General features: G+C 35.0%; 2 pseudogenes; one reads left to right on the top strand and one right to left on the bottom strand.

The window, feature by feature from the left end:
* Window positions 1-514: 514 nt before the first annotated feature.
* LOC119537715 lies at window positions 515-1,463 on the bottom strand (annotated as a pseudogene).
* A 6-nt stretch (window positions 1,464-1,469) lies between these two features.
* LOC119537712 lies at window positions 1,470-1,983 on the top strand (annotated as a pseudogene).
* Window positions 1,984-23,279: the final 21,296 nt, after the last annotated feature.

The raw sequence follows: 23,279 nt of genomic DNA, 5'->3' as shown, positions 1-23,279 counted from the left end.
ATAAACATCATTTGCAATTTTTTTTCCCAAAATGTGGCTTTTTTCATTTTCATATTGGCGTCTTTTAAACCACAATAGTTTTTATTCTGATGAATTCCATTGTATTGCTTTTTTTTTTTTTTATTTCTTGGCTATTGGTTTCAGATTTAAGAAATCGTTTACCCAATGTCATGAAGATTTTCTACTATGCTTTCTTCTAAATTTTTTTTAAAGTTTCAACACTTGTATTTAGGTCTATAATCCATTTGAATATTTTTTTCTCCAAGATGCAAGGGAAGAGTTTAAATGCATCTTTTTGCATGTGGATACACAATTGTCCCAGACTCCAACAGAAATCATCAAGCTATTCACTATTATCCTTAAATTAAAAACTTCAAATTAAGAATAATGTTATTAGTCTCAATATTACCCTTTCCTTCCTATTTTTCTAGTTTGTCATACAGTAGATACTTCACTTTTAACATGTGGGGAAAAAAATGGATTAAAAGACAAATCCTCCAAGACATCTGAATAGTTAGCTATCTTTCATGAATAAAATCTTCATTACTCATTCCCGAATCTGCTTGGTCCTGACCCCATAGATCACAGGATTGAGGGCTGGAGGAACAACCACATATAGATTAGCTAAAAAGATGTGGATAAATCGGGGGATGCTGTGGCCAAAGTGGTGTGTCAAGAAAGAGAAAAATGCTGGCGTGAAAAAGGCTAAGATAACACCAATGTGGGAGCCACAGGTGTTGAGAGCTTTGGGTCAGGCCTCCCAAGAGGACAGGTGGAAGACAGCATAGAGGATTCTGACATAGGAGAGAGTAATAAGGAGCACATCCAATAATAAAAGAGTAATATTGCCAAGGCCAAACCTAATGTTGACAATGATGCTGGCACAGGCCAGACGGGCAATGCCCATGTGCTCACAGTAGGTATGAGGGATGACATGGTGCCCACAGAAGGGCAGCCTCAGGAGCAGAAACACCAGGGGAACAACCATGCACAGACTCCGCAGGACAGCAACACCTGCAATGATGCTCAGCACTTTGTTGGTGAGGATCATGGTGTACCGGAGGGGAATGCAAATGGCAATGTAGCGGTCAAAGGCCATGGCTACCAACACAGTGCTCTCCATGACTGTAAAAAAAGTGGATGAAGAATATCTGGGAAAGGCAGCCTCTAAAAGATATATGCTTGAGATTGAACCAGAAGATGCCCAGCATCTTGGGGATGGTGGCTGTGGAAAGACCAAGGTCAATGGAATCCAACATGGCCAGGAAGTAGTACATGGGATCATGGAGACTGTGCTCAGTCAGGATCACCAACAGGACAGCAGCATTCCCCAGGAGTGCAACAAGATACACAAGGAAAAAGGGGAATCCAATCCAGATGTGCATAGCTTCCAGTCCTGGAATTCCCAACAGGAAGAATGAAGATGAATGGAACTGGGTATCATTAAGAACAGTCATTCTGGTGCTCACATGGCCACAGGGGTTGGGGGACAGAGCGAGAGTCTTGTGTTCCGTAGGAGGAAGAGAGCGGTGGAGTTGTGCATTACCCAGTAGGAAATTAAGGAGGAACCCGAGAATCCATTTAACCGGGAGAAGACATATCTGCTGCTGCTGGGGTTCTTCACCACCAGTAACGGCAGCCACCACCGGATGGATGAGACCCGCCACAGAAGCGTGCCCTCCAGCAGGCTGCAGATCTGCACTTGGATGGATGCAACCTTGAAAGAACTGACTAGTTTAATAAAAGATGTTCACCCAGAAGCCAGAAAGAAGGGCACACACTTCAATTTTGCAATTGTTTTTACTGATCTTACAAGACCTGGCTATAGAGTAAAGGAGATTGGCAGCACCATGTATGACAGAAAGGGGAATGATGATTCATGACCCTGCAGTCACAGAAGTTCCAAATAGAAGGTTGTTTGGATCTAGCGACAACCCTCCAAATAGAATACTACCTCCTTCTGGGCGCATGAGACAATATTAAATGTGTATTTACTATTTCTTGAGTGTATTTTTCAGTCAGTTATATAAAATAAAATTACACATTCTTTTCCTCCCCTGATTATTGCCATTAAGCCTTTAAACTGTAAAGCACATTGTAATACATCTATTTAGGTTCGTTTGGACTGTGCTAAGGGGTGAATATTAATAGAAGGTCCAAACTGTTTCACACCCTTCTATAAAATATGAAGAAAAGTGCTCTTAGCATTCTGTGTAAAACTGTATTGTTAAATATATGTGTTTAATAAGCCTGAGTCTGAAAGTTAATGGAGAAATGAGAACAGGGTTTAATCTAATGAATATTTGGGGTTTTATGCTAAGTGGTGGGAGGATGTGTTTAAGCCCCAAAGGGGCACAACAAGAAAGCCATAGGATTGTATTAAATTAAGCACAAGTTTGTGGTAAACACTACTGTAGGCACTTACTTAAGAGAAAGGATCAGTGTCTGTGAAGGAGGTATAGCACTTAAAGGCAACAGAGACATTCCAGAATAGTGTGAACTTTGGCAAGGTGAAAAAGCTGTGAGGAGATTGGCCTGCCTTGGATCTCAGGGTATGATGACATAAAATGGTTAGAAGAAAACAGGTATCCAAGGACTTTGTACATTTCAAAATGGGAAAATAAGACATTTTGAAGGTAGGAATTAGCATATGGGAAAGAAGGGTGAGAATTTAGGGTAAGGGTTGAACAGTTTACCTTGAAGATCTGAAAATAGAGACAGTGATGAAAGAATAATTTTAATTAAGACCAAGTGAGAAGAGCCAGGGATGCGGCTAGGTTGAGTAAGGAGGTGATATTTACACATTCTGCTATGTGCTGGGGACTGGTGTATATATAAAGTTTGAGAATGTATAAACTATTTGATTTGAGAGGCAATATAGCATAGTGGTTAAGACCACTGAGTGAAGTGAAAGATTTAAATCCTTATACCACTAGCTCTACAAAGTTAGATTAAGTTACTTAAATCAGTTCTTTTAAAATTTTTTTAATAATTTGTAAAATAGAAATAATAGCCCATAGGGTTGTGAAGATTAAATAACTGTAAAGGGTTTAGGATAGTGCTTAATATGCAATAAACAATATTAGCTATTAGTCATAAGTTGGAGTTTAGTCAAAACTGGAACTGTAACTTCCATGGCACTATTACATCTTGTTTTAAAGTTTATAAAGAGTACAGCCATATGTAATAGGTAGAAGCTAATAGTAATTCCTCAGGGTAACCTAATACCTTTAGTCTATTAAAAATACAAAATCAAAAATGTATGTTACAAAATGAAAAAAATACAGACCAGCAGAGACATTCCAAGTAAAATTGCACTAGTTTTATCCCGAACATACAAAGACAGCCATTTAAAATCAGATGATTTTGTGGAATTGGTATCTGTTGCAAAGGAAGTTAACAAGTGGCAGAGACAAACATGGACTCTTTTATCCTCTAGTTTACCCCAAGTCCTTAGATTATTTATTCATTCATGTAAGGTAAAATTGAGTTCTATGCCATAAAATTAAGTTGAACCTAATTTTTTGAAGAAGAGGAGTCATGATTATAGAAAAAAATTGGCATGTCCTGAACAGATCAATAGAAGAAGGTAGTATTAAATAAAGTAAGCCAATTTCCCTATGTTGCAAACTCTTTCACAACAAGGTTCTGTAATTTGGTATTGCTCTCCCACCGGTTTAAAGTAAAGTGGTTTGGCTGAAAAAAAAAATAGCCATTCTTCTGCCACAGTTAGTTTATGTGCATATCAGGACAGTTATTGTGTATTGACTACCCATGAGTGACTTTTGCTCCCTTTCTCAGTTTGTCCAGATTCCTGGTAAAGTGCAAAATAACACTGTAATTTTAACACTGTAATATTAAAATGCATTTAGAAAGGAGATACAATGCTCTCTTCACATTCTCATAACTTCCCCTGGGCATCAAACAGCACCAAGAATAGAATCAGCCTCACTCTTCAGCTGCTTTCTCTTCTAACAAAGTTAGGGCATGAAGAAAGAGAAAGGAAGGGAGATGAGTATCTCTCTGCCAGATGGAAACTCATAATCAGGAATGTAACCAGAAATAAATGGGAAAAAATTAGGTTCTATCCTATGTGTATATACCAAAGAATTAACCATGTTCATTAAGCAAAAATGCATGTAAATCTACCAGATACACAGATGATAGAACTAATTTTTCCCATTTATTTTCAAATATCATCAGCAACACATACAGACAAGGAAAAGGGAGAAGAATTTTAATTACCCTACAAGTTATTTCCTACCCAAGCTTTTATCTAGTCCAGATATTAGTGCCCTTATGGATATCTTCCTTTCAGTCATAGAGAAAGAAGAATTATTAAGAGATTCTGCATCACAGCACCTATCCAGATTGTGCAGAATTTCTGAACTTGTAGTAAATGAAGAATTTGAAGAAATCAACACTGGAGAGGTTTATTAGCAGGCAATCTTTACAGGAAAACTACTTCACATATAATGTGAGTGACTTTTACAGAAAGTTTTGATTCAAATTTAGAAATATTAGGACATTGGAGGAAGAATTGAGTGGCATCAATCAGAGATAAATTCATATGAAGGTCAGTAACCCTACTTTAAATCCATGACAAAATAAGTACCTGGCAAACAACCATGCCCATTTGAAGATAATTTGGGAAATTTTTTCAGAAAGGAGAATAATATACAAACTTGGGTTACTAAACCCCAGGAGGAGATCTTTAAAGTTCTTAGTTCTGTAATGAGAAAATCAAAGGTAATGATACAATTATTTTCTCTTTCTTTTGTGGAGAATACACAGGAGATATAGAGGGGTACTCTGCACAATTTATTCCATCAAATATTTAAGAGATCCTTTATATGTCAACCTTGATTAGGCAATTGGAATACATATTTAAATAATACCTATCACATACACTCAAGGAGACCACTATTAGTGAGGGAAATAAAATTCCAAAGTTGAAATTTGGAAACTGCATTGCAAGTGCATGGTAAAAATATGCACTGAATGTTGTAGGTATAGAGGAGGGTCGGGATAAATTCCATGGAGAAGTTAGGCTTACACTAAAACTAAAAGAGTAATTCTGCACAAAAAGATGAAAAGAAATTTTATTCCTCATGGAAAGAAGAACAAAATCAATGTGGATGACTAGTATATAATCTTCAGGAGAATGACGAAAGTCAAACTGCCTAGTATCTCAGTTACACTTAGAAGCTGCATACAGCAGAAACTCAAAATAAAATATGGCTACATGCCCCCAAAATCAACTTTTCCTACTACTCCCTATAGATTTTCTAAGTAGGTTCTCAAAACTGGTCCTACCTTCATCTCTGGGATAACATCATTTCTAAGTCTCTAAACATTGCATAAAGCAACTTACTCCTTACACAAACGTACAATGACCTATTGTTTCCAGATATGTTCATATATCATCCAATCTGTGCTGGGTTCTGAAATAAGACTGGGTTCCAAATCCTTTTTGGTTTTTTTTCACCACCTAAACTCTTAGGCACTACATGGAATTAAATCCAGAAGCCATTTCCTTACCTGACTCCACTTAGTGTACTCTATTACACCTATCTCCCCACAATCCATTTATCCACATCATCTCCTGTACTGTTAATCATGAGAAAAATGAGAAGACAGGAGTACACCTTCTCATCTCATCATTGCCTAATCTCCCAGTCTCACTGCTATCCTGCTATCATGCAAACTCATTTTCTTTTCACCTTCTTTATCACCCTAGCCCTGAGTCCTATTTTTAGAAAAAAATGTGTCAGAGCCACTGATTCACACTTTTTTCATTCAGTAACATATTAAACAACCACCTTTATGATAGCAGGCAATGTTCTAGAAAATAGGGAAAGTTCGTCATTGCTCTGTTGCTATTCACATTTAGGCACATATATACAAGTTCAGAAACAATAGCTAAACTTATACAGGATACTGAAGCATCTCCTTCTTCACAGTCCCTTTAGTTTTACATGTAAGACTTTGGATGGTCTTTGGTATATGCACATCTAAGAAAACGTGTAGCCTTGAGAGGTCATGTATGTGAGTATGCTTTCTTTCTTCATCCTCTCTTCATAGTTTGGCTTCTACTCTCTCTCTCTGTACTAAGCTGGCATCAGCCCTTTCCCCATCTCTCCTGCTATTTTTCACAGCATTGCCCTGATATGACTTACCTGGATCTATAAACATCTGTGAAGCAGTAGTTTGAAAATATGGCTTGGCATCTCTTTGGGATACACCATTCACTATGTAGAAGAAATGGTATTTATGCTTTTATCATAGCCCCATTTCCCCTGAGATAGGGACTAGTGTATATTTGAGATCTTGACATAGTTTAATTAACAGGCACTGGAGAATTCTATTTTGCAATTTCTTTTTTCTCTACATGGAGTCTACAGGGCAATATTCATTACTCTTTCATTTTTTTCAAATAACTCATTCCTTTAATGGCACTAATAGAATTTGCATGATTTCTCCCACATTAAATTTCAAAATTCCTGGTAAATTAAGTATCTGGTCTATTGGCCTGATCCTATCCTATGTTCTTCACTACTTTGTCCATCCTCCCTTTCTCTCTCTTTGTCTCTTTCATTCTTTCTCTCCCTCTCCCCTCCCTCTCCCTCTCCTTCCCCTTTTTTCTCCCTCCCTTTTTCCTCTCCCCTCTCTCTGATTCTATTATATCTTTAAATATTTATCTAAAAGCCCCATACCCTAATCCTTATAAAATATTCAAACTTGCAGTTAAAAAAAAAAAGTCCTGATATATTACTCCATGGATTCAATTTCTACCCATCTATTCACCTCTTTAGCTTCTTTTTTCAAACTTCTTAAGATGGTCTGCTTGCCTTTGAAGTACTCTTCAAAGCCATCTGCTGCCACTCATTCCTTCCTTCACTTCACTCTAGGCATAAGATACTTTGTGTCTTTCTCCCAATATTTTAAGCTCATTCTTCCCCCAGAGATACTGTTTTTTTCTCCTCATATAATCTGGCATATTCTTTTCTAACACTCTCAAAAGTCTTGCTCCTTCACTTCATTTAGTCCTTCAAAAATTTCTGCTCCTCAGAAACCTTCCTTGACCACTGTATTTAAGATGGTAAACACACTAAAACATATGCCTTATCACTTGCTCTCTCCTCAGTGCCTTCTGATGGGCTACCTCCATTCATAACTCAAAAAACTAACCCTTTAAAGAAATTCTCTTGCTCCTTTTCATGACTTCTCTTTCTTTACACTTCACAGTATTATTAACTCTTCCATTCATAACATGGTATCCTCACCAAATTTGTCTGAACAGAATGCTATTTCCTCACATATATCACTGAAGACAGAGGAAGTGTTTATTCAATATTTAGAAATTACTTGTTCAAAAACACTTGTGTGATGCAGCAACTACTGCGTGTAGAAGAAAGAGTATACCTTTAAATGAATACATTAGGAAAGAAAAAATGCTGAAAATAATGATCTCAGTAGCCATTCTAACTAATCAGGAAAAAAAAAAAACTCAACAAATTAAAACACAAATGGTAAAGAAAAAGGGAATAACAAAGTAAAGAGTAGGAAGTAGTGAAGTAGAAAACAAATGAAATAAATAAGCTCAAAAGAGTAAAATGTTGGTTTTCTAAGGACTACCAAAATTGAAAAACCCCAATCCCAATCCCAAAAAGGAGAGACAGAAAAAATTACCAACATCTAACATTATAAATTATAAGAGGTTATTACCATTTTCTGTAATGAATTTGCAGCTTAAAATGAAAATATCAAATTCCTAGAGAAACAAACTCACCAAAAAGACAAGTAGAAATAGAAAATCTATATACTGTCTTATGTACAAAGGAAATTGATTCTATAATTAAAAAAAAAAAAAAACATCCTCAAAGAAATGTCCATGAGCATGTATTTACACCAGTGAATTCCTGCAAACGCTTTGAGGGAAAAACACCAGCACTAGCATTATGCAAAATCTCCAGAGAATAGGAAAAAAGGTAAGTTTTATTACACTACTCAATATATTAATTTGATCACAAAATTTTAGAAGAATATTATAAAAAAAGGAAAATTACAGGAAAATCACTTCGATGAATCTGGGTACAAAAATCCTAATCAACATATTTTCACATTGAATCTAGTAATATTTTAAAGGGATACTCTATCAAAATCAAGTAAATTTTATCATAGAAATTCAAGGTTGGTTTAACATTCACAAATCATTCAAAACATAAGAAGGGAAAAAAGGAAAATTCAAAGACTTATCACAATATGTTTGAAGAAAGTATTTAATAAAATTTACCACCAAATTACATAACAATTTGAAGATGTAGGAATAAAATAGAACTAGCTTAATTTGATACAGAGTCCCTAAAACAATTGCAACAATCATCATACTTACCAATATTGACATCTTTTACTTAAAAGATAAGGAACAAATCAGTCAGACCCTAGCCACTCTTAAAACACAAAAAAATAAATAAAACACAAAGCACAAGGGATGAGAATTTGAAAAGAAGAAATAAGACTGTCATTTTAACATTAGAGATAAATGTGTATGTAAAGTCTGATTTGCCAATAAATTATTAGAATTAATGAAATCCTTATTTGCAAGGTCAATATGCAAGAATTAATTTTATGTTCATATACCAGCAACAAAACATGGAACATAAATATTTTGAAATGATATAATTGTAAATAACATGAAAAATGTCAAACACATGAATAAATCAAAAGGAAAGGTGCAGATCTGCACAGATAAAACACAATACATTATGAAGTCTTTTTAAGAAAAATGAATAAAAGTAGGGATTTACCATGCTCCTGGAGCGAAAGGTTCAATATTGTAAAAATGCCAAATATAACAATGGAATAAAACAAACATAATCAAAATCCCAGTAAGCTGCATATGTATCAGCAAAATAATTCAGGTGTGTGTGTGTGTGTGTGTGTGTGTGTGTGTGTGTGTGTGTGTATGTGAAGGGCCAAGGAGAGCCATAGATAATATCGCAAAAGACAAAGCACTGCTGCACCACTTACCCTACCAAGTTACAGGACATATTATAAAACCACTCTAATTAAGAGTATAATATTGTACAATGATAGATAAATATAATAATAAAATTGAATAGGGATTCAAGAAACAGATCCATTTATGAACGATCACTTGCTTTATCATGAAGGTGTCACAGAAATATTGTGGTATAAGTAAGCAATTATCAACAAGTGATGCTGGGATACTTGAATATACTATGTGAAATCATGAATCATGACACCTCCTGTCCAACTTAGGCAAAAGTTCATTTCCAGATGTTTTGTAGATCTTTAGATGCAATGTAATGCAGTAGAGCTTCTAGAAGAAAATATATGCAATGAGCTTCTAGAAGAAAAAATATGAAATGTTGTATTAGTTAGGGTTCTCCTTGGAAACAGAATCAATGAGAGATGTCTCTTATGATCAAATTGTAAAAGTGACTCACGCAACTGCGGGAGCGCACGAGTCCAAATTCTGCAGAGCCGTCAACAAGCTGTCAACTCCAAGGAAGACGTCCAATGAACTCCTCGGGAAACGAACCGACAACTTTGACGAACTCCTCAGGAAACGAACCGGCAACTTTGAAGAACTCCTCAGGAAACGAACCAACAACTTTGACGAACTCCTCAGGAAACGAACTGGCAACTTCCACGAGCTCCCCAGGAAAAGCTTCACTGAGCAGCTGAAGAAGAAGTGAAGGTTCTCTAACCGTCCGGCTTATAAGCCTCCAACTGATCACCCGGACCAAATCCAGCCAATTGCATTCTCTCACTGTGGAAGCATGCCCCTTGATGAGTCATCAGTCAGCTGCAGTCAATTGACTGATGATCTGACAAACCAACCAGCCTCAAATAGCCTCACAGGAATCGTCAGGCCAGTGCCCACTTGACCAGACAGCTAGGCCACCTAGCCAAGTTGACACATGAACCCAACCATCACAAATGTAAAGCAGTAGAGCTTATAGAAGAAAATATAGGAAAATATCCTCATGAACTTGGCAGATAGAAAAAGATTAAAGATAACACAAAGGCAATTATCAGATGTTACAGGTCCAAAATTACAGAGCAAGGACCTCTGAAATCCATTCCTCCTGCCATAAAAACGAGAATACTAGCAACAATGAGAATATTAGCAACATTTGTCAAAATCAACTTTTCAAAACTGTAAATTAACCAAAGCCTTACAATAATCCAGGAGCTTTTAATCAAGAAAAATGGCTGAATCTTGGCAAGAGAGGGTTTTGTGGTTTTTTAACTTGCCCTTCTACCATCCCCCTCGCTCCAGCTCCATAGTAGCCTTGAAACCAACAACCTCACAACTATGGTAGCTGTAAGAACCTTTAGCTTAGCAACCACCTGAGTGGGTAGAACTGGTTTGGAGATTTTATAGAATGCCAGTCATTCTATAAAAAATGAAAATGCTGCCTTGAACAAGTCATTTTCCTACATACACAAGCACATGATCCAAACCCAGTAGGCTTCTTTGTTAGGTTATAGAATATCCATATTTTTTCTGAAGTATTTAAAGGGGTAGTGTCATGGTATCTGTAATTTACTTTTTCACGATTTAGCAAAAATTAAGATACATATACACATCTATGAAGCATGCATGAAAATTATTATTGAAGTAGGTGATGGCTACATAAGTGTTGTTTTCCTATATTTTCAATTTTTTGTACATGTGAAAATTTTATTACAGACTGTAAAATGACAAAGCACTGTCAACAATTATTTTAAAATAATATACCAAGGAAAGTAAATGAAAATGGTTGTACAATATTTATCACATTATTTTAAAAATTCAAGGTAATATTATAAAAGAGACAGAGATACATGAGTCAAGAATAGTTATGCATGTAGAAATATAACTTTAAAATATATGAAGCATAAAATAATAGAACTAGAAGAAGAAATTGATATATGCAAACTTACAGTAGTAGACTTTAACAAAAACCCCTATTAAAAACAGGCAGATAAAACCTCTATTAGAAACAAGCAGCAAAAAAATAAGTAAGATTAAAGGGAATCTAAATTTAAAATAAATACAACATCAGAAAATACACATTATTTAAAACATATGCAGATTATTATTCAGGGGCCACTGTTAAGTCCACACATACTCAAAATATCACAAAAATAAAATATATCACACAGCTTATGTCAACTTACTACAAAAATAATATTTGAAATCACAATAAAATTTAAGACTACCAATTTCATCTGCAAATTAAGTTGTACACTCAATTCATGAGTTAAAAAGAACACCAATACCAAAATTAGAATATATAATGCAACAAAAATGAAAATTCAAAAAAAGACAAAATGAGTGAACTAAGTTTTCAACTCATAAAACGAAAAACTAAAAACAAATGAAATAAGGAAATAATAAATTTGGAAAATGTGTTAACGAAATATAAAACAAAATAGTTCAAAACCAAATCCGAAAGATTTTTTAAAATAATTGGAAAAATCATGGAACACTTTGCAAGTAAGATTGAGAGAGAGCAGAAATATCAGTAATAGAAAAAATTACAAATACATAGAGATTTACACATCACAAAAGGAACAATTGTGAAAAGAAATAAAACAAATTAGAGTTACTATGGCTAAGAGATTTAAAATAGAGTTGAGAGGTCATTCTGGGGGTTACTCTTACGCAAATCTCCTCCAGATATCACAAGCTGCAGAAATTTGCAAAGCTTCAAGAAACAATGTTACTCAAAACCCTAAGGACAACTGGACACGAGAAACAAACCACAAGATAAAGAACTCTGTAAACTAGCTTGAAGGAGATTTGGGATTCCCAAATATTCACCAATCACAAACAACTTATGAAATCTTTTTCTTTTTCTTTAAAAACCCTTGCCTGGAAGCACCAAGACAGGATACAGTTTGTGTTGCTACCTGAATATGTGCTATCCAAATTGCAATTAAACACATTTGTTGCCTTGCAGCTTAGTTTGTTATTTATTGGTGGACACAACTTACAGATTTTAAGCTTAATTGACATTACCAAATTCTGCCAAAAATAATTAGAAATCTGAATACAACAACAATATTAATTTGTAATATGAATAGTAAAACAAAAAGCCAAGGTGTAAAGAAGAATAAACCCAGATCTATTTAGGAATAAGCTTTTATAAACTTCAACTAACAGATAATTTTCATATTCAAATTGTAATAGAATAATCTGGGGAAGTCCACAACTCATTTAGTAATGATAAAATAGCATAATTACATAATCAAACACATACAAACAGAGATACTAATACTGTGGATAAATATTATCAATCATATTCAGTTCTTTGAAAAGAATAATTGATCAGAACCAAATAGATTTGAGCTCAGAAACTCAAACTGTTCAAAATTAGAGAATCAATTGGTGCAATTGTCTTCACTATTAAATAAATTCAAAATCCATATTTTCTGAACAAATTTTAATAAATTTCAACAATTATTAACTATTAACAAATATAATGAGCACACTGGTGTTTATGTAGGCAGAATTCATGATTTGCAAAGGAGGGACGTGAACTAAGGGTACATGAACTATGAACAGAATGGTGAACTATAATGTATGCATACAATAGAAAATTAACAGCTGCAAGAAGGAATGAAGCTGTGAGACACAAGTAGGTGAATGGATTTTTTTTTTATTTTATTGAGATTGTTCACATACCATACAATTATCCAAAGATCCAAAGTGCACAATCAACTGCCCACGGTACCAACATACAGCTGCGCATCCATCACCACAGTTAATTTTTTCCCAATTTTTAGAAAATTTTCATTACTCCAGAAAAGAAATAAAGACAAAAAAGAAAACTCAGTTCCTCTCCTAACCCTAACCAACCCCCTCCATTATTGACTCATAGTATTGGTATAATACATTTGTTACTGTTGATGAAAGAACATTAAGAAACTGTTAACTGTAGTACATAGTTAGCAATAGGTATGTTTTTTTCCCTTTACACCCTTCTATATTAGCTTCTAGTTATAGTGCCATACATTTATTCTAGTTCATGAAAGAGATTTCTAATATTTGTACAGTCAGTCATGGACATTGTCCACCACAAGCTTCACTGTTTTATACATTCCCATATTCCAACCTCCAACTTTCCTTCTGGTGACATATGTGACTCTAAGCTTCCCCTTTCCAACACATGCACACACCATTCAGCACTGTTCTCACAACATGCTACCATCACCTCTGTCCACTTCCAAACACTTAAGTTCAATCTAGTTGAACATTCTGCTCATAAGCATGCTCCCCATTCTTGAGTGTCATTCTATATCCCGTTAACTTCTATTTCATGTCTATGTGTTTACTTATTATAATTAGTTCATATCAGTGAGACCCTGCAATATTTGTCATTATGTGTCTGAATTATTTCACTCAAGGTAGTACCCTCAAGGTTTCTTCAACCCGTTTTTTATTTTTAAGACGGTTTTGTTCATACTTTCTGCCTTAAGTAAGCAATCAGTGGTTCCCTGTATAGTTTACAGAAGGCAAAGAAAGATACATCATGAGCTTGAACTCCTTTATACTTAGAGTGACAGCACACATACTGGTACAGAAAAGGGCACAATGTAGTCTTCAGCTGTTGGCTCTTCCAATGCTTCATATTTCAAAGGGATTAACCTTAAATCAAACTTGAGTACTGAGAGACCTGAATTTAAGATTGAGGCCAGGGCCCAAAATAAGAAGGGAAGGGTGAAACTTAGCTACAGCAATAGTAAGGAACATTATGCCACTTTGGATACATTATGTCCCTCAAAGCCATGTTTTACTCCAATCTTGTGGGATATTTGGATTAGGTTGTTTCCAGGGAGATGTGACTCACCAAAGTATACGTGATATTTGGATTAGACTATTTCCATGTAGTTGTGGCCCTGCCCATTCAGAGCGGGTCTTGATTAGTTTTCTGGAGGCCTTAAAGAAGAGCTGACCTAGACCCAGAGGCTTGCTGATACTTAGAGATGCTTGGAGATCTGGAGATTTTTTTTTTTTTTTGAGGTGCCTTGTAGTTTTTTTTTAAATTAACTTTATCAAAAAATTAAAAAAAATTCCAAATAAAACATTGCAAAGGAATAAGAAAAACAAATATCCTGAAATAACTACATTGCTTCCAATATGCTTCTACCATACCACAAGAAAATTAATGAACCATAGTCATTCTGTACATTGCTGTATAATTAATATTACCCTCAATATCTTATCTATTCTTATTATTGTTCCCCCTTCACTAGCTGCTGTCTTTCTCTAGGTTGCCTATATTCTACAATATAATACATTTGTTTTACATTTTTCACAGAGATGCAGACAGAAGGACATTTGGAGATGCTTAGCTAAGAGTTGCTAGCTCAGAGTCTGCTCCAGAGAAGCTAAGAGAGACAAGCCCAGAGATATTTTAGAGAATGCCATTACGGAATGCAACCAGCGAGCCAAGAACAGCAGACACCAGCCACGTGCCTTCCCAGCTGACAGAGGTGTTCCGGATGCCATCGGCCATTCTTCAGTGAAGGTATCCTCTTGTTGATGCCTTAGTTTGGACACTTTCATGGCCTTAAAACTTTAAATTTGTAACTTATTAAATCCCCTTTTTAAAAGCCAATCCATTTCTGGTATTTTGCATAACAGCAGCACCAGCAAACTGGAACAAATATCTTTGGAACCAAATAAGGAGATGTGTAGTAGAGAACGTGATGCTACTCAAAGAAAGTTCTGGCCTATGCCCTAGGATTCTTGGAGGTAATCTATGCCATGCTGATAGGAGCATGTTTGTTGAGGATAGGTAATGACCATGCCAGATCCTAGGGAAAGGCTGGCCATGACAGAAAAAACAACAATGTGACACAGAATGGGGAGGTGAGTCAGTCAACCCAGAGACTGAGTTCAACCACGTGGACAATCAAACATGTCTATGTAAGGAAGCCTCAACAAAAACTCTGGATACCGAAGCTTGGGTGAGCTTCTTGATTGGTAATACTCAATATGCACTGTCACGCATTGTTGGCGGGAGGGTTACACACCCTGATTTTCTGGGACAGGACAAGAATAGCTTCATGTGTTTAATTCACCCAGACTCTGCTCTAAGCATCTCTTCATTTGGCTGATTTTAATCAGTAAACTTTCCCTGCAATAAACCCTAAACATTAGCATAGTAGCTTTCTATTATGCTAATAGCGTTCTGTGAGTCCTGCTAGTGAATTATGAAACCTGTGGGTGGTTTGCAAAACCTCCTAAACTTGTGTTGGTGTTAGAAGTTAGTGAAGTCTAAGGGATTACGCTCTCCATCTGTGCCATATGGCTAGCTCTGGGCAGGAAGCCATGAGATTTGATGTCACATTTTCCTCAACTATTACGGAAGTCAACATGTTTTATAAAAGAACTTCATATGGGCAAGAAACTTCATGGACCATCATTCCTCCTTCCCAACCTATCTTAAATTTCCACCCAGGGATACCCTGGTTTTAGAAATCTGTACCCTAAGAATTGTGGATCATTTTCTAGACTCTCAATTCTGTTCCACTGTCTCTTTTTCTAATTTTTTTTTTTTTTTTGCCAGTAATACACTGTCATAATCATCCGAGTTTTATAGAAAGTCTTAATATCTGATAGTGTTAGTCCTTCAGATTTGTTCTTCAAGGCAGTTGTGACTATTTTGGGTCATTTTACTCTTTCCCATCCCTTTTTTTCTCTCTTCTTTCACTACTTTCACTAGCAAGTATTATCAGACAGATCCAGATTAGTGTCACATGGCCTAACTTCAAATCTTGACTCCACCACTAATTAATTGTTAAGCAATTGGATGTTAATTATCAAAACTTTTTTATTCCATTAAAACAAACAGCAGCAGCATTTGTGTCATGGAATTGTGGGGAGATACAAATAATGGTAGGCACAATGCCTAAAAAATAGTAGATAATTAATGGTAGATATTATTGTTGTGGTAGTTGATAACATTATTATCATTTTCACTATCTCCTAATAATTATGTCTATTTCTTGAGGAAGAAGAGAGTAGGCGCATTTATTTACTCTGAACCCACAGTTTTAAGAGAGAAACACTGTTAGCTTCAATTTGGCACCTCAGCCTTTCACACTCATGGTTCCAGTGAGGACTGATAGTAAGATTATTTAGAGAGCTGAAATAGGAAAAAGAATCAAAGACCTATAGAGAAACTTATTCAATATCAATGCTTAATTTGGGACTTAAATTTTTTTTTCAATTTTTGTACATTTCAGTTAAATGTGGATGAATTGCCAAATGAGAACCAGTAACAATTTCTAAAAACCATGACCACCATAAGTCTACAGAAGAACGGCTTCTTCCAATACCACTGAGCCCCACCCCTCCTCATTACTATTGTTGAGGATTACAGGATTTGGAAGCTGTACAACTCCAACTTGGCCTTCCATTCTGTTTCATGCATCTGATTGCTCTTGTGGGAAATGTTGCCATTAATCATAGCCTCCACAAACTTGTGTTCTACTTTCGTGCTATGCTGTCAATGACTGATGTGAATCTCTCTATTTCCATCATCCTGAAGATGCTAGGCATCTTCTGGTTCAGTCTTCATGAGCTGTGCTTTGGGTGCTGTGTTGCTCAAGTCTTTTTCATACAGTTTTTCACAGTCATGGAAATTACCAAACATCTTGCCATGAGTTTTTATCTCCATGTGGCAATTTGCAACCTGCTCAGGTACACCATGATCCTTGCCAACAGAGTCACAGTGCAAGTGCTGTGGTAGCAGTCCTGCAAAACCAATGCATGATTGCCCCATCATTTTTTCTCCCCCTGAGGCTGTCTTACCGTGGACATATGTTCATCACTTATGCATACTGTGGGCGCATGGGAGTGGCTCACTTGACTTGTATTAACATCAGTACTAATATCTAGCAAGGTCTTGGGAATATTTCTATCTTGTTTCTGAATGTCCTGTGCTGGTTTGAATGTATTATGTCCCCCAGAAAAAGCGATATTCTTTGATGTAGGCTTGTGGGGTAGACGTTTTGATGCTGATTAGATTTGCTTGGAGATGCGCCCCACCCAACTGTAGATGATAACTGATGGGATATTTCCATGGAGGCGTGGCCCCACCCATTCAGGGTGGGCCTTGATCAGTGGAGCCATATAAACGTGGTGACTCAAAGAGAAGGAAGTGAGTGCAGCTGTGAGTGACGTTTTGAAGAGGAGCAAGCTTGCTAGAGAGGAACGTCCTGGGAGAAAGCCATTTTGAAACCAGAACTTTGGAGCAGACGCCAGCCACGTGCCTTCCCAGCTAACAGAGGTTTTCCGGACGCCATTGGCCATCTCCAGTGAAGGTACCCGATTACTGATGTGTTACCTTGGACACTTGATGGCCTTAAGACTGTAACTGTGTAGCCAAATGAACCCTCTTTTTATAAAAGCCAATCCATCTCTGGTGTTTTGCATTCCGCAGCATTAGCAAGCTAGAACACCTTCTAATCATTGTCTCCTGTGCTAGGGTCTTATACACCATCTTCCACCTCCTTTCTCAAGATACCCACCTGAAGGCTTTTAATCCCTGTAGCTCCTGTATCTGTGTCATCTTAGCCTTCTTTAGTCTAGCTCTCTTCTCCTTCATCACTCATTGCTTTAATCACAGAATCCCACAGTATATTCATATCCTCCTGGCCAATCTCTATGTGGTCATTCCCCCCTGCTTTAAACCCAGTCATGTATGGGATCAGGACCCAGCAGATAGAGGAGTGGGTGAAGAGTCTCTTTGTCACAAAAAGACTAAATGAGAGATAGTTCATTCAAGCTATCAGGGATAAGGCCTGAGAAGACTATAATTTGTGACAAAATGGATAAAAAATTGGCTTCACCAAGATTGACTGTCAATTACTTATTTATATATAAATCAAAAATAAGTATTGGTAGTAATTGCTGAGGGTGCATGTGTTTGAGTGTGTCTGAGTATGTATTTGCAATGCTATCCTTTAATGAACCATGCCACAGAATATGCCACACAGGAGAAGATTTCAACAGTGATACACTGAAAAAAGAACTTTCTAATTGTTTGGAACTGTCTGTTGTTCTAGATCTCTTTCAGGTAGTAATACAATTTATTTCATAGAGTTGTTCAAATAGAGACCATATGGTCACTTACTGGTATTAAGTTAAATGAGAAACATGTTTTTAAATAAGAAAGGATGTTTTTAATATAAGCAAAGGATGAGGATTAGACTAGATTTTTTTCCCTGTTCTATGCACTCAAGTTTCTGATACTATGGTGTTCTTCATAAGCCTAACCACTTTACCATATACTCTCATTCTTGGACTGATAAGTTTAGTACTGTGTTATCTGTGAAGATTCTTTCATCTTGGAGTGTAAAAAAACCTACAGAATGTATGAAAATTATCATAGGGCACATTTTTCAATGACTAATAAAGCAATTTAAAAAAACATGGAGATAAGATGTAATGCTACTACTTATTGGAGTGATATTTTGGAAAGATTAAAATTAGTGGCCAGAAGTTTATTATTTAGAAAATTGAATATCACCAAAGTTTATTAATACAGCTGAAGAGATTATGTAGGATTTTAGAAAATTCCTCTCACACTGGCATTTATAATGTACAGGAGGTAGATGTGACACATAGTTCATTTCAGATAATTCTATGATTCAAAGAGAACTGAAATTTGGATAGTGATAATGCAAATAAAGTGGAAATACAAAGTATGAGAAACTGAAAAGAGGCATAAAGTATAACATTTAGCCACAAATTAGAGAGAGTATAGAAGTATTTATTATTTTATTTGCTTGTTTTTAACTCATCAAGCATTGAAATGCATAAGAAGAAAAAATATAATTAGTCACAAACTTCAAAAAAGAAAAGGAGGTTACAAAAGAAATCAGATTGCAGGGAACCTTAGAAAATTTTGGTTTCCAAAAAGTGAGTATGACAGGGATATAAAATATGGATGGAATCAGTATAAATAACACATTCATTGAGTTTGATAATGCCAACAGAAAAGAAAGAATGGTAACTGAAAGTTAAGGAAATTTAAAATATTGGAGGACTTAAATAGAAGACTGCTAAAGCAGAGTTAAAATCAATTTTGTCTTTAAAACTACCATAACAATCAATTCACTCAGTTCTATGACATTCCTAGTAATTTTCTGCTAATTGAACATAGAAAACCAATATTTTCAAAATATGTTATCTAATGATAATCATTCATTTCAGAGAGAAGAGTTAATATTGCGGTAACAGTAAAAAAAAAAGAACATGTCCAAAAGTTTTCACAATCATTAATATAATTTCATCTGTTATCTAGTTTCATATTCTTCACCCATTAAAGTAATGGGTTGCCAACTATCCACTTGATGTTCCTATTTTATGGCTGGATATATATTGTTAAATTATGCCTACATTTCTGTGTCAAGATATTTTAAGAGAAAAAGTATTTATCTCTGATCTTTTGCAGATGCCTACTGAAATGAAAGATAAGCTGGAAGTAAAATAAAAAATATATAATAGCATTGGGAAATAGAACAGATCATATATTTTGAAAAAACAATAAGAGAAGGAAAATGGATGGATAAATGGAGAGTATAAACAAAACCGTGAAACAAGTGAAATATAGGGCTTCCACAGTAATGAGGACCAGTTTTTTTTCCCAAAGACACAGTAAATTAACTTTATATTCAGGGTAAACCAGAAGAGTATGCAGAGAAGATCATGAGACAATCATCAGGATAATAAATGTATATCAAAATTCATAGTCTAAATGGACCAATAAAATAATGCTTTTCCAGTTTCTGCACACAGAGATACACAGTGTATTGGCTGCCACTTCTATCTTCCAAGACAAGAATGAGATACACAACTTATGTAATATCGGCATTGTGCAAACAATACGAGAGAACATTGGCAAGACTGTTCGATCCACAGTGAGGAATCAGAATCCATAAAAAAGGGAAAAATAAAGAAAAAATATTCCCCCCTCAAGTGTAATAAACCAAAGTCCCCTTATTTCCCCCTGCCAAAAAACCTTCCTCCATTTTGGAATTTGGAGCCCCTAACTTATCCATGTATTTCCCATTTCATTGCATATGCTAAAATGATGCTTGCTTAATATCAAACCTAATGGACATAACGGCACTGACAGGCTGCCCTCCCACATAGGGGAGAGGCATTATGTGATTATTCTGAAAGTTACCAAATTTTTGAAATGCAAATAATTTGCTGTGAAAATTAGCATTCCAGATCAGTAAAGAATTCTAAAAATATGATCACAAAAATTTAAAACTGAATAGAATGACTCAATAGTACAGACTTTCAAAAAATGACTAAAAATTTGACCTAATCTTTTTCTGGTGGTGAAAAAAATTTAAAGATAAACTCTAGCAAAAATTAAACAACAAAAGAGGACAGAGACAGACAGTGGAACCTGGATGTCAGGCCCTGCCCTGTTGATGACAGATTAGATGACTGAAGAGTATCCCAACTCCTGTGATACTTCATTTCTAAAGTAGTCAAATTAAAGGCTTTGACTATGAAAAAATATATATATACTCTAGCAAAACAAGAAAGCATTAAAGAAAAAGCACAGTAAGGTTTTTTTTACATAAGATTTATGTACAAAAGGAAGCAGCAAAAGGTATAGTTAAGTTAAAACAGTTGTTGAGAAACTGATTGTGATAATAAATGTATTCTCTAGAAAAGAGTATTTGGTGGTTTTCTACTTGTAATTATAAACTATCATATCAGATTAATGCTTATCCCAATTAAAAAAAAACTAGAAACACTGGACAGAATACTTAAAACATACATTTTAAGGTACTTCAGAGATAATGAATTAGGATAGATAAAAAGACAAGACACCATTAAAGAAAAAAAAAGGGAGGCTCAGAAAGATGAGGCCAGATTTTGGAATTGTTTTTCCTCACATCATTTCTAAATTGGAAGAGCTCTCCAAGAAACTGGTAATATGAGGCGAACTTCAGCAGTGTCAGGGAACTGGGTGGGATTAAACTTTGTAGTACAGAGCTTGCAAAGGAGTAGAAGAAACTTATCACCAAGGGAGTACCCAAAGAATAAAAGTAAACCTGAAATGGACCAGCCATCACAAAGTATGTAGCCTAGTTTACAATTAGCTCAATTCCCAATTGGATTGTGATGATGTGCTCTTACCCTAATTGCCTAAGAGAAACAAAGTAAAACTCTTAGTGGTTACCATCAGGAGGTATGAGAATATACATTGAATAAGCAGACAAGACACAGATAGAAAGTTAGTCACAAGAAACAGAAACACAGAAATATTTTTGAGAAAGACAAAGGATTGAATATACATTACCTTATCCCATTTCTGCCCTTATTCAGAACAATTATAGAGCCAGTCTCAGGCCATTTCTCCCCTGATCTTAAATTATATTAAGGACAGATTGTGTTTACAGAAATAAACCTTTTCCTCATAGGCTCTTAACTAAAATATTTTCCAATTTAGCAATATAGCCCAATGGTTCCCTTTTTAAAGAATTTCCATAATCAGTTACCAATTAGGAACACTTGACCAATACAAATGCAATAAGATGACACTAACAAATGTAAAGACACTTAATGCTTACTATATATTTAAGTAACTTACCAATTAATAACTAGACCAAACATACCAATTAACAATTAAATAGGCATCATTATATCTAAGTAACACACCAATTAATTAAACAAGCATTAAACAGTTACTATACCTAAGTAATACACCAGTTAACAGTTAAACAGGCCTACTTAATTTCATTTAACACCAATTAATTGTTGGTTTGCTTATTTTCCAGGAGTACAAAAAGAAAAAAAATGCATTAATTAAAACTAAGTATTTAATAGGTGGGGTAATAGCAGATTAGACCCAGCCAAACAGATAATTAATGAATTGAAAGATAAACCTGAAGAAAATATTCACAATGAAGCAGGGGGAAAAAAGGTGGATAGAAAACATAGAAAATAATATAGGGGACTTAGAAAATAGTTAAAAATTCTACATGAATATAACTGGATCATATAAAAATAGGAATTATACAACTGGTCAAGAGCAACCTTTAAAGGATAAAGCTGACAAAACTAATTACAGAAATCAAGACAATGATGTTAAGATTCCAAAATTCCAAGCAGGATAAATACCCCAAAAAAAGCCCACCTAGGAATATCAAATTAAATTGCAGAAAAACAGAGACAAACAGAAAATCTTTACAGCAATCAGAGGGGGAAAATAGCTTCAAAGGAGCAATAATAAGACTGACAGCAAATATCTCAAAACTAAAAATGGAATCACGTCAATGAAGCACTATTTCCAAAAATGTAAGGGGAAAAAAAAACTGCCAAGCCAGATTTCTATACCCACTGAAAACATCATTTAAAATCAAAGAATTAGAAATACATTGCAAATAAATAAAAACTAAGAGAAATTGTCACCAACAGACTTACTATAAGGAAAAAAAAAAAAAAAACTAAAGAGAACACTTCAGGAAAAATAACAAATTCAGAGAGATGCAGAAGTAATGAAGAAACATGTAATGCAATTTCTTAAAGAAAATATTACAAAATGAAGAGATATAGAAAAGGAAAATATATAAAGACCAAGTTAGAATTAGTCTAAAAATGCATGATTGATTTGACACTTGATAATCAAATTGATGGAAATAAAAATATTATCAGAACAGAGGGAAAATGTAAAGTGATCAGCTCAATAGATAGAGAAAAGTATTTAATAAAATCTAATGTCTATTAATGACTTTAAAAATATCTCACACAAACTAAGCATGAAGTGATCACCCTTAATCTGATAAAAAATGTTCAGATCTGAAGAATGACAGGATATGTAAATTATGGTGATATATTTAAATATTTCCACTGATATCAGAAACAAGATAAGGATGCCATTACCACCATTCCTATCCAACATAGAACTAGAAGCTCATGCAGTGCAATAAGACAAGGAAAAGAAATTAGAAACACAATAAACTAAAGTGGAAAAAATTAAACTGTCGTAAGTCACAGATAGAATGATTGTATATATAGAAATGAAAAGTATTCATGAAAAAAGGATTTGAATTACTAAGTGAATTTATCAAGGATATTTTATATAGGGTCAACATATGAAAATTAATTATATTTCTTTATATAAACAGTAAACAAAAAATATAATACAAAAGTAAACAAAAAATACAGTTTTTAAAACTACATAATTTAAAACAGCATCATAAAGCTTCATATACTT

This window comes from Choloepus didactylus, chromosome 6, assembly GCF_015220235.1.
Source record: "Choloepus didactylus isolate mChoDid1 chromosome 6, mChoDid1.pri, whole genome shotgun sequence".
In the NCBI taxonomy this organism is placed as follows: domain Eukaryota; kingdom Metazoa; phylum Chordata; class Mammalia; order Pilosa; family Megalonychidae; genus Choloepus; species Choloepus didactylus.
The sequence above is the reverse complement of the archived record's forward strand: the minus strand, read 5'-3'. Positions and strand labels throughout refer to the sequence as shown.